Genomic DNA, 13,954 nt, shown 5'->3' with positions numbered 1-13,954 from the left:
CCATTAGGCCTATTTGCTTCGTTGTTTTGCAAGAAGAAGAGGCAATGGCACCACACAAGACCTAGACCAGCCTACCTAGTCCATGACTAAGTGTATGTCTATGTCTGCTGATGATTAAACATTGTACACGTCTGTTACCACTGTAAGTGAAATCAATGCAACACTTAAAAAGAGCTGCAGTCAGTTTTAAAATGGGTGGCAAGAAATAAGCTGGTCCTAAATATTTTAAAAACTAAAAGCATTGTATTTGGGGCAAATCATTCACTAAACCCTAAACCTCAACTAAATAATGTCTAAATTGAGCAAGTTGAAGAGACTAAACTTCTTGGTGTCACCCTGGATTGTAAACTGTCATGGACAAAACATATTGATGCAACGGTAGCTAAGATGGGGAGAGGTCTGTTCGTAATAAAGCTTTCTTGACATCTCTATCAACAAGACAAGCCATGCAGGCCCTAGTTTTGTCTCACCTGGACTACTGTCCATTAATGTGGACAAGTGCCACAAAGAGGAACATAGGCACATTACAATTGGCTCAGAACAGAGCAGCATGCCCTTAGATGTACACGGAGAGCCAGCATTAATAATATGCATGTCAATCAGTGAAGGCTCCTCAAAGGAGGAAGGGTAGGACCACCCTCAGTGAATTTCATTTTTTTTTTAAATAGTGAAACATTTTTTAAAAGTTATAATTTTCAGATAAAACTATACTAAATACAATCACGTATCCAAATAATTGATTAAAACACACTGTTTTGCAATGAAGGTATACAGTAGCCTCAACAGCACTCTGCAGGGTAGCACCATTGTGTAGCCGGAGGACAGTTAGTTTCTGGGTACATTGACATCAATACAAAACCTAGGACGCTCCTAGTTCTCACCCCCTTCCATAGACTTACAAAGTAATTATGACAACTTCCAGAGGACGTCATCTAACCTATCAGAGCTCTTGTAGCATGCACTGACATGTTGTCCACCCAATCAAAGGATCAGAGAATGAATATAGTACTGAAAGCATAAGCTACAGCTAGCTAGTACTGCAGTGGTGAATAGTTAACTCAAAGAGAGAGAAACACAATAGTTGGAATAGTTTGGAACAAATTAATTTCTTTAAAAAATTAAGGAGAAGCGAGAGAGAGCGAGAGAGAGCTATATTTAGTTGTATTTTTTTCACCTACTGTACACTTAATTAGTTAGTGAATGCAGCTAGCTAGTTTAGCCAACTCAAAAATCCTGATTAAACAGAGAGGGATGCTATGTTAGCTAGCTGGCTATGGCTATCCAACGCTGGAACTCAAGGTAAGCTTTTGGTTTTATAAATGTAATGCCACTGCGGCCCGTCGGTGTGACTGCTTGCTGCTGACTATACACTGTGCTGCATGATTGTAGTGGGTTTACTAATGCGTTAGTTCTAGTAGCCATGTTGACTATGATGTTAATATGGTGACACCGATGTAGGCTGTGTGTGTAGGCTGAGTGCAGCAGTTAGTGGTTATGATATGAAGGTTTTGCTTGTAAAGTTTTTTTTGTTGCCAGGTCACAGAGCTGATGTGTTCTGCACTGAAGTCCATAAGTGAGGGGAAAAGGTGAGAGGAGGAGAGTGCGTAGATGCGAGAAAGAATTATACAATGATCAAAGGGATCATGCTGTTTGTATGTGGCTGCTATGGAAGTAAACTGTGTTTGCGTGTGATCAGGGGTTTAATCATTCGGACTATTCTGTTGAAAAAGTTATTTAACGAACAGAACGAAATAGAACCGTTCAATGTTTCCTTTGCAACAGTTACACTAATGATTACACCCTAAAACAGGTAGATTCAGGCAAGAGTGTGCAAGGCGGTATTGAATGTGTCAATGTCTGTCACCTTGATTACTCACATTTCTCTCGACCTGTGCACCTACGTTGTAAACTTTCATTCATAGGCTAGCTTGTAGCAACGTCATGATGGGTATTGGGAAAATGTGAGTATCATGTAGTAGCCTAAACCTATCGCTGTTACATTGATCTGGGTGAATGGAATATGAATGACAGTCATCCAATATGCTGTAATAAAAATAAAGCCATTCTCATTTAAAAAAACATCCTCCCTCATCTTAAATGGCACCGACTGCCACTGAAGTCAATCTCTCCTGGCTCAGAGTGGAGGGGAGATCGACTGCATCACTGCTTGTCTTTGTGAGAGGTATTGATTGACATGTAAAAAAAAACTGAGCTGTCTATTTAAATGACTAGCACACTGCTCAGACACCCATACATACCCCACAAGACATGCCACCAGTCCACAAATCCAGAACAGACTCTGGGTACCGCACAGTGCAAGACAGAGCCGTGACTACATGGTACTCTCTTCCACATCAAGTAACTTAGCCAAACAATAAAATCAGATTTTATAAAACAGATAAACCTACACCTTACGGAACAGCGCGGACTGTGAAGAGACACACACATCATTCGCAAACACATGCTAACATGCACTCTACACACACATACATTTGAATGTTGTTATTTTGCTTTATTATTGATTTTGTATTGTAGATATGTTATGGTAGAGTAGTGTGTAATAATTTATTGTATTGTAGATATGTTATGGTAGAGTAGTATGTAATAATGTGTTGTATTGTAGATATGTTATGGTAGAGTAGTATGTAATAATGTGTTGTATTGTAGATATGTTATGGTAGAGTAGTGTGTAATAATGTCTTGTGTTATGTATTGTAGATGTGTTATGGTAGAGTAGTGTGTAATAATTTATTGTATTGTAGATATGTTATGGTAGAGTAGTATGTAATAATGTCTTGTGTTATGTATTGTAGATATGTTATGGTAGAGTAGTGTGTAATAATGTGTTGTATTGTAGATATGTTATGGTAGAGTAATATGTAATAATGCATTGTGTTATGTATTGTAGATATGTTATGGTAGAGTAGTGTGTAATAATGTGTTGTATTGTAGATATGTTATGGTAGAGTAGTGTGTAATAATGTCTTGTGTTATGTATTGTAGATATGTTATGGTAGAGTAGTATGTAATAATGTATTGTGTTATGTATTGTAGATATGTTATGGTAGAGTAGTGTGTAATAATGTATTGTGTTATGTATTGTAGATATGTTATGGTAGAGTAGTGTGTAATAATGTATTGTGTTATGTATTGTAGATATGTTATGGTAGAGTAGTATGTAATAATGTCTTGTGTTATGTATTGTAGATATGTTATGGTAGAGTAGTATGTAATAATGTCTTGTATTGTAGATATGTTATGGTAGAGTAGTATGTAATAATGTCTTGTATTGTAGATATGTTATGGTAGAGTAGTGTGTAATAATGTCTTGTGTTATGTATTGTAGATATGTTATGGTAGAGTAGTATGTAATAATGTCTTGTATTGTAGATATGTTATGGTAGAGTAGTGTGTAATAATGTCTTGTGTTATGTATTGTAGATATGTTATGGTAGAGTAGTGTGTAATAATGTCTTGTGTTATGTATTGTAGATATGTTATGGTAGAGTAGTATGTAATAATGTCTTGTGTTATGTATTGTAGATATGTTATGGTAGAGTAGTATGTAATAATGTCTTGTATTGTAGATATGTTATGGTAGAGTAATATGTAATAATGTATTGTATTGTAGATATGTTATGGTAGAGTAGTATGTAATAATGTCTTGTATTGTAGATATGTTATGGTAGAGTAGTATGTAATAATGTATTGTGTTATGTATTGTAGATATGTTATGTTAGAGTAGTATGTAATAATGTCTTGTGTTATGTATTGTAGATGTGTTATGGTAGAGTAGTATGTAATAATGTCTTGTATTGTAGATATGTTATGGTAGAGTAGTGTGTTATAATGTGTTGTATTTTAGATATGTTATGTTAGAGTAGTATGTAATAATGTCTTGTATTGTAGATATGTTATGGTAGAGTAGTGTGTAATAATGTCTTGTGTTATGTATTGTAGATATGTTATGGTAGAGTAATATGTAATAATGTATTGTATTGTAGATATGTTATAGTAGAGTAGTATGTAATAATGTATTGTGTTATGTATTGTAGATATGTTACGGTAGAGTAGTATGTAATAATGTCTTGTGTTATGTATTGTAGATATGTTACGGTAGAGTAGTATGTAATAATGTCTTGTGTTATGTATTGTAGATATGTTATGGTAGAGTAGTGTGTAATAATGTCTTGTATTGTAGATATGTTATGGTAGAGTAGTGTGTTATAATGTCTTGTGTTATGTATTGTAGATATGTTATGGTAGAGTAGTGTGTAATAATGTCTTGTGTTATGTATTGTAGATATGTTATGGTAGAGTAGTATGTAATAATGTATTGTATTGTAGATATGTTATGGTAGAGTAGTGTGTAATAATGTCTTGTGTTATGTATTGTAGATATGTTATGGTAGAGTAGTGTGTAATAATGTCTTGTGTTATGTATTGTAGATATGTTATGGTAGAGTAATATGTAATAATGTCTTGTGTTATGTATTGTAGATATGTTATGGTAGAGTAGTGTGTAATAATGTATTGTATTGTAGATATGTTATGGTAGAGTAGTGTGTAATAATGTCTTGTGTTATGTATTGTAGATATGTTATGGTAGAGTAGTGTGTAATAATGTCTTGTGTTATGTATTGTAGATATGTTATGGTAGAGTAGTGTGTAATAATGTTATGTATTGTAGATATGTTACGGTAGAGTAGTGTGTAATAATGTCTTGTATTGTAGATATGTTATGGTAGAGTAGTGTGTAATAATGTGTTGTATTGTAGATATGTTATGGTAGAGTAGTGTGTAATAATGTCTTGTATTGTAGATATGTTATGGTAGAGTAGTGTGTAATAATGTATTGTATTGTAGATATGTTATGGTAGAGTAGTATGTAATAATGTCTTGTGTTATGTATTGTAGATATGTTATGGTAGAGTAGTGTGTAATAATGTATTGTATTGTAGATATGTTATGGTAGAGTAGTGTGTAATAATGTGTTGTATTGTAGATATGTTATGGTAGAGTAGTGTGTAATAATGTTATGTATTGTAGATATGTTATGGTAGAGTAGTATGTAATAATGTCTTGTGTTATGTATTGTAGATATGTTATGGTAGAGTAGTATGTAATAATGTCTTGTGTTATGTATTGTAGATATGTTATGGTAGAGTAGTGTGTAATAATGTATTGTGTTATGTATTGTAGATATGTTATGGTAGAGTAGTATGTAATAATGTATTGTGTTATGTATTGTAGATATGTTATGGTAGAGTAGTATGTAATAATGTATTGTATTGTAGATATGTTATGGTAGAGTAGTATGTAATAATTTATTGTATTGTAGATATGTTATGGTAGAGTAGTATGTAATAATGTCTTGTGTTATGTATTGTAGATATGTTATGGTAGAGTAGTGTGTAATAATGTATTGTATTATGTATTGTAGATATGTTATGGTAGAGTAGTATGTAATAATGTCTTGTGTTATGTATTGTAGATATGTTACGGTAGAGTAGTATGTAATAATGTCTTGTGTTATGTATTGTAGATATGTTATGGTAGAGTAGTATGTAATAATGTATTGTATTGTAGATATGTTATGGTAGAGTAGTATGTAATAATGTCTTGTGTTATGTATTGTAGATATGTTATGGTAGAGTAGTATGTAATAATGTATTGTGTTATGTATTGTAGATATGTTATGGTAGAGTAGTATGTAATAATGTATTGTATTGTAGATATGTTATGGTAGAGTAATATGTAATAATGTCTTGTGTTATGTATTGTAGATATGTTATGGTAGAGTAGTATGTAATAATGTATTGTATTGTAGATATGTTATGGTAGAGTAGTGTGTAATAATGTCTTGTGTTATGTATTGTAGATATGTTATGGTAGAGTAGTGTGTAATAATGTGTTGTATTGTAGATATGTTATGGTAGAGTAGTGTGTAATAATGTCTTGTATTGTAGATATGTTATGGTAGAGTAGTATGTAATAATGTCTTGTATTGTAGATATGTTATGGTAGAGTAGTATGTAATAATGTCTTGTGTTATGTATTGTAGATGTGTTATGGTAGAGTAGTGTGTAATAATGTTATGTATTGTAGATATGTTATGGTAGAGTAGTATGTAATAATGTCTTGTGTTATGTATTGTAGATATGTTATGGTAGAGTAGTGTGTAATAATGTCTTGTGTTATGTATTGTAGATATGTTATGGTAGAGTAGTGTGTAATAATGTTATGTATTGTAGATATTTTATGGTAGAGTAATATTTAATAATGTATTGTATTGTAGATATGTTATGGTAGAGTAGTGTGTAATAATGTCTTGTATTGTAGATATGTTATGGTAGAGTAGTGTGTAATAATGTCTTGTATTGTAGATATGTTATGGTAGAGTAGTATGTAATAATGTCTTGTGTTATGTATTGTAGATATGTTATGGTAGAGTAGTATGTAATAATGTATTGTATTGTAGATATGTTATGGTAGAGTAGTATGTAATAATGTCTTGTATTGTAGATATGTTATGGTAGAGTAGTATGTAATAATGTCTTGTGTTATGTATTGTAGATATGTTATGGTAGAGTAGTGTGTAATAATGTGTTGTATTGTAGATATGTTGTGGTAGAGTAATATGTAATAATGTGTTGTATTGTAGATATGTTATGGTAGAGTAGTGTGTAATAATGTGTTGTATTGTAGATATGTTATGGTAGAGTAGTATGTAATAATGTCTTGTGTTATGTATTGTAGATATGTTATGGTAGAGTAGTATGTAATAATGTATTGTGTTATGTATTGTAGATATGTTATGGTAGAGTAGTATGTAATAATGTCTTGTATTGTAGATATGTTATGGTAGAGTATTATGTAATAATGTATTGTGTTATGTATTGTAGATATGTTATGGTAGAGTAGTATGTAATAATGTATTGTATTGTAGATATGTTATGGTAGAGTAGTGTGTAATAATGTCTTGTGTTATGTATTGTAGATGTGTTGTGGTAGAGTAGTGTGTAATAATGTCTTGTATTGTAGATATGTTGTGGTAGAGTAGTATGTAATAATGTATTGTATTGTAGATATGTTATGGTAGAGTAGTGTGTAATAATGTATTGTGTTATGTATTGTAGATATGTTATGGTAGAGTAGTATGTAATAATGTATTGTGTTATGTATTGTAGATATGTTATGGTAGAGTAGTATGTAATAATGTATTGTATTGTAGATATGTTATGGTAGAGTAGTATGTAATAATTTATTGTATTGTAGATATGTTATGGTAGAGTAGTATGTAATAATGTCTTGTGTTATGTATTGTAGATATGTTATGGTAGAGTAGTGTGTAATAATGTATTGTATTATGTATTGTAGATATGTTATGGTAGAGTAGTATGTAATAATGTCTTGTGTTATGTATTGTAGATATGTTACGGTAGAGTAGTATGTAATAATGTCTTGTGTTATGTATTGTAGATATGTTATGGTAGAGTAGTATGTAATAATGTATTGTATTGTAGATATGTTATGGTAGAGTAGTATGTAATAATGTCTTGTGTTATGTATTGTAGATATGTTATGGTAGAGTAGTATGTAATAATGTATTGTGTTATGTATTGTAGATATGTTATGGTAGAGTAGTATGTAATAATGTATTGTATTGTAGATATGTTATGGTAGAGTAATATGTAATAATGTCTTGTGTTATGTATTGTAGATATGTTATGGTAGAGTAGTATGTAATAATGTATTGTATTGTAGATATGTTATGGTAGAGTAGTGTGTAATAATGTCTTGTGTTATGTATTGTAGATATGTTATGGTAGAGTAGTGTGTAATAATGTGTTGTATTGTAGATATGTTATGGTAGAGTAGTGTGTAATAATGTCTTGTATTGTAGATATGTTATGGTAGAGTAGTATGTAATAATGTCTTGTATTGTAGATATGTTATGGTAGAGTAGTATGTAATAATGTCTTGTGTTATGTATTGTAGATGTGTTATGGTAGAGTAGTGTGTAATAATGTTATGTATTGTAGATATGTTATGGTAGAGTAGTATGTAATAATGTCTTGTGTTATGTATTGTAGATATGTTATGGTAGAGTAGTGTGTAATAATGTCTTGTGTTATGTATTGTAGATATGTTATGGTAGAGTAGTGTGTAATAATGTTATGTATTGTAGATATGTTATGGTAGAGTAATATTTAATAATGTATTGTATTGTAGATATGTTATGGTAGAGTAGTGTGTAATAATGTCTTGTATTGTAGATATGTTATGGTAGAGTAGTGTGTAATAATGTCTTGTATTGTAGATATGTTATGGTAGAGTAGTATGTAATAATGTCTTGTGTTATGTATTGTAGATATGTTATGGTAGAGTAGTATGTAATAATGTATTGTATTGTAGATATGTTATGGTAGAGTAGTATGTAATAATGTCTTGTATTGTAGATATGTTATGGTAGAGTAGTATGTAATAATGTCTTGTGTTATGTATTGTAGATATGTTATGGTAGAGTAGTGTGTAATAATGTGTTGTATTGTAGATATGTTGTGGTAGAGTAATATGTAATAATGTCTTGTATTGTAGATATGTTATGGTAGAGTAGTATGTAATAATGTCTTGTATTGTAGATATGTTATGGTAGAGTATTATGTAATAATGTATTGTGTTATGTATTGTAGATATGTTATGGTAGAGTAGTATGTAATAATGTATTGTATTGTAGATATGTTATGGTAGAGTAGTGTGTAATAATGTCTTGTGTTATGTATTGTAGATGTGTTGTGGTAGAGTAGTGTGTAATAATGTCTTGTATTGTAGATATGTTGTGGTAGAGTAGTATGTAATAATGTATTGTATTGTAGATATGTTATGGTAGAGTAGTGTGTAATAATGTCTTGTGTTATGTATTGTAGATATGTTATGGTAGAGTAGTGTGTAATAATGTCTTGTGTTATGTATTGTAGATATGTTATGGTAGAGTAGTATGTAATAATGTCTTGTGTTATGTATTGTAGATATGTTATGGTAGAGTAGTGTGTAATAATGTCTTGTATTGTAGATATGTTATGGTAGAGTAGTATGTAATAATGTATTGTGTTATGTATTGTAGATATGTTATGGTAGAGTAGTATGTAATAATGTCTTGTGTTATGTATTGTAGATATGTTATGGTAGAGTAGTATGTAATAATGTATTGTGTTGTGTATTGTAGATATGTTATGGTAGAGTAGTGTGTAATAATGTCTTGTATTGTAGATATGTTATGGTAGAGTAGTGTGTAATAATGTCTTGTGTTATGTATTGTAGATACGTTATGGTAGAGTAGTGTGTAATAATGTCTTGTATTGTAGATATGTTATGGTAGAGTAGTATGTAATAATGTCTTGTGTTATGTATTGTAGATATGTTATGGTAGAGTAGTATGTAATAATGTCTTGTGTTATGTATTGTAGATATGTTATGGTAGAGTAGTGTGTAATAATGTCTTGTGTTATGTATTGTAGATATGTTATGGTAGAGTAATATGTAATAATGTCTTGTGTTATGTATTGTAGATATGTTATGGTAGAGTAGTATGTAATAATGTATTGTGTTATGTATTGTAGATATGTTATGGTAGAGTAGTGTGTAATAATGTATTGTATTGTAGATATGTTATGGTAGAGTAGTATGTAATAATGTCTTGTGTTATGTATTGTAGATATGTTATGGTAGAGTAGTATGTAATAATGTCTTGTATTGTAGATATGTTATGGTAGAGTAGTATGTAATAATGTCTTGTGTTATGTATTGTAGATATGTTATGGTAGAGTAGTATGTAATAATGTCTTGTGTTATGTATTGTAGATATGTTATGGTAGAGTAGTATGTAATAATGTCTTGTGTTATGTATTGTAGATATGTTATGGTAGAGTAATATGTAATAATGTCTTGTGTTATGTATTGTAGATATGTTATGGTAGAGTAGTATGTAATAATGTTATGTATTGTAGATATGTTATGGTAGAGTAGTATGTAATAATGTATTGTATTGTAGATATGTTATGGTAGAGTAATATGTAATAATGTCTTGTGTTATGTATTGTAGATATGTTATGGTAGAGTAGTGTGTAATAATGTCTTGTATTGTAGATATGTTATGGTAGAGTAGTGTGTAATAATGTCTTGTATTGTAGATATGTTATGGTAGAGTAGTGTGTAATAATGTTATGTATTGTAGATATGTTATGGTAGAGTAGTATGTAATAATGTCTTGTATTGTAGATATGTTATGGTAGAGTAGTGTGTAATAATGTCTTGTGTTATGTATTGTAGATATGTTATGGTAGAGTAGTGTGTAATAATGTCTTGTATTGTAGATATGTTATGGTAGAGTAGTGTGTAATAATGTATTGTGTTATGTATTGTAGATATGTTATGGTAGAGTAGTATGTAATAATGTCTTGTGTTATGTATTGTAGATATGTGATGGTAGAGTAGTATGTAATAATGTCTTGTATTGTAGATATGTTACGGTAGAGTAGTGTGTAATAATGTATTGTGTTATGTATTGTAGATATGTTATGGTAGAGTAGTATGTAATAATGTATTGTGTTATGTATTGTAGATATGTTATGGTAGAGTATTGTGTAATAATGTCTTGTATTGTAGATATGTTATGGTAGAGTAGTGTGTAATAATGTCTTGTATTGTAGATATGTTATGGTAGAGTAGTGTGTAATAATGTCTTGTGTTATGTATTGTAGATATGTTATGGTACAGTAGTGTGTAATAATGTATTGTATTGTAGATATGTTATGGTAGAGTAGTGTGTAATAATGTCTTGTATTGTAGATATGTTATGGTAGAGTAGTATGTAATAATGTCTTGTGTTATGTATTGTAGATATGTTATGGTACAGTAGTGTGTAATAATGTATTGTATTGTAGATATGTTATGGTAGAGTAGTGTGTAATAATGTCTTGTATTGTAGATATGTTATGGTAGAGTAGTGTGTAATAATGTATTGTGTTATGTATTGTAGATATGTTATGGTAGAGTAGTATGTAATAATGTCTTGTGTTATGTATTGTAGATATGTTATGGTAGAGTAGTGTGTAATAATGTATTGTATTGTAGATATGTTATGGTAGAGTAGTATGTAATAATGTCTTGTATTGTAGATATGTTATGGTAGAGTAGTGTGTAATAATGTCTTGTGTTATGTATTGTAGATATGTTATGGTAGAGTAGTATGTAATAATGTGTTGTATTGTAGATATGTTATGGTAGAGTAGTATGTAATAATGTCTTGTATTGTAGATATGTTATGGTAGAGTAGTATGTAATAATGTCTTGTGTTATGTATTGTAGATATGTTATGGTAGAGTAGTGTGTAATAATGTATTGTATTGTAGATATGTTATGGTAGAGTATTGTGTAATAATGTCTTGTATTGTAGATATGTTATGGTAGAGTAGTGTGTAATAATGTCTTGTATTGTAGATATGTTATGGTAGAGTAGTATGTAATAATGTCTTGTGTTATGTATTGTAGATATGTTATGGTAGAGTAGTGTGTAATAATGTATTGTATTGTAGATATGTTATGGTAGAGTAGTGTGTAATAATGTCTTGTATTGTAGATATGTTATGGTAGAGTAGTGTGTAATAATGTCTTGTATTGTAGATATGTTATGGTAGAGTAGTGTGTAATAATGTCTTGTGTTATGTATTGTAGATATGTTATGGTAGAGTAGTGTGTAATAATGTCTTGTGTTATGTATTGTAGATATGTTATGGTAGAGTAGTATGTAATAATGTCTTGTGTTATGTATTGTAGATATGTTACGGTAGAGTAGTGTGTAATAATGTCTTGTGTTATGTATTGTAGATATGTTATGGTAGAGTAATATGTAATAATGTATTGTATTGTAGATATGTTATGGTAGAGTAGTATGTAATAATGTGTTGTATTGTAGATATGTTATGGTAGAGTAGTATGTAATAATGTGTTGTATTGTAGATATGTTATGGTAGAGTAGTGTGTAATAATGTCTTGTATTGTAGATATGTTATGGTAGAGTAGTGTGTAATAATGTCTTGTGTTATGTATTGTAGATATGTTATGGTAGAGTAGTATGTAATAATGTCTTGTGTTATGTATTGTAGATATGTTATGGTAGAGTAGTGTGTAATAATGTATTGTATTGTAGATATGTTATGGTAGAGTAGTGTGTAATAATGTCTTGTATTGTAGATATGTTATGGTAGAGTAGTGTGTAATAATGTCTTGTATTGTAGATATGTTATGGTAGAGTAGTGTGTAATAATGTCTTGTGTTATGTATTGTAGATATGTTATGGTAGAGTAGTGTGTAATAATGTCTTGTGTTATGTATTGTAGATATGTTATGGTAGAGTAGTATGTAATAATGTCTTGTGTTATGTATTGTAGATATGTTACGGTAGAGTAGTGTGTAATAATGTCTTGTGTTATGTATTGTAGATATGTTATGGTAGAGTAATATGTAATAATGTATTGTATTGTAGATATGTTATGGTAGAGTAGTGTGTAATAATGTCTTGTATTGTAGATACGTTATGGTAGAGTAGTGTGTAATAATGTGTTGTATTGTAGATATGTTATGGTAGAGTAGTATGTAATAATGTCTTGTGTTATGTATTGTAGATATGTTATGGTAGAGTAGTGTGTAATAATGTCTTGTATTGTAGATATGTTATGGTAGAGTAGTATGTAATAATGTCTTGTATTGTAGATATGTTATGGTAGAGTAGTGTGTAATAATGTCTTGTGTTATGTATTGTAGATATGTTATGGTAGAGTAGTGTGTAATAATGTCTTGTATTGTAGATATGTTATGGTAGAGTAGTATGTAATAATGTCTTGTATTGTAGATATGTTATGGTAGAGTAGTGTGTAATAATGTCTTGTATTGTAGATACGTTATGGTAGAGTAGTGTGTAATAATGTGTTGTATTGTAGATATGTTATGGTAGAGTAGTATGTAATAATGTATTGTGTTATGTATTGTAGATATGTTATGGTAGAGTAGTGTGTAATAATGTCTTGTATTGTAGATATGTTATGGTAGAGTAGTGTGTAATAATGTCTTGTGTTATGTATTGTAGATATGTTATGGTAGAGTAGTGTGTAATAATGTCTTGTGTTATGTATTGTAGATATGTTATGGTAGAGTAGTGTGTAATAATGTCTTGTGTTATGTATTGTAGATATGTTATGGTAGAGTAGTATGTAATAATGTATTGTATTGTAGATATGTTATGGTAGAGTAGTGTGTAATAATGTATTGTATTGTAGATATGTTATGGTAGAGTAGTGTGTAATAATGTGTTGTATTGTAGATATGTTATGGTAGAGTAGTGTGTAATAATGTGTTGTATTGTAGATATGTTATGGTAGAGTAGTGTGTAATAATGTATTGTGTTATGTATTGTAGATATGTTATGGTAGAGTAGTGTGTAATAATGTGTTGTATTGTAGATATGTTATGGTAGAGTAGTGTGTAATAATGTCTTGTGTTATGTATTGTAGATATGTTATGGTAGAGTAGTGTGTAATAATGTGTTGTATTGTAGATATGTTATGGTAGAGTAGTATGTAATAATGTGTTGTATTGTAGATATGTTATGGTAGAGTAGTGTGTAATAATGTATTGTGTTATGTATTGTAGATATGATATGGTAGAGTAGTGTGTAATAATGTGTTGTATTGTAGATATGTTATGGTAGAGTAGTGTGTAATAATGTTATGTATTGTAGATATGTTATGGTAGAGTAGTGTGTAATAATGTATTGTGTTATGTATTGTAGATATGTTATGGTAGAGTAGTATGTAATAATGTATTGTATTGTAGATATGTTATGGTAGAGTAGTGTGTAATAATGTGTTGTGTTATGTATTGTTTTATTGTATGT

The sequence above is a fragment of the Oncorhynchus mykiss genome, chromosome 19, assembly GCF_057628025.1.
Source record: "Oncorhynchus mykiss isolate SJ-2025 chromosome 19, ASM5762802v1, whole genome shotgun sequence".
NCBI lineage: Eukaryota > Metazoa > Chordata > Actinopteri > Salmoniformes > Salmonidae > Oncorhynchus > Oncorhynchus mykiss.
The sequence above is the reverse complement of the archived record's forward strand: the minus strand, read 5'-3'. Positions refer to the sequence as shown.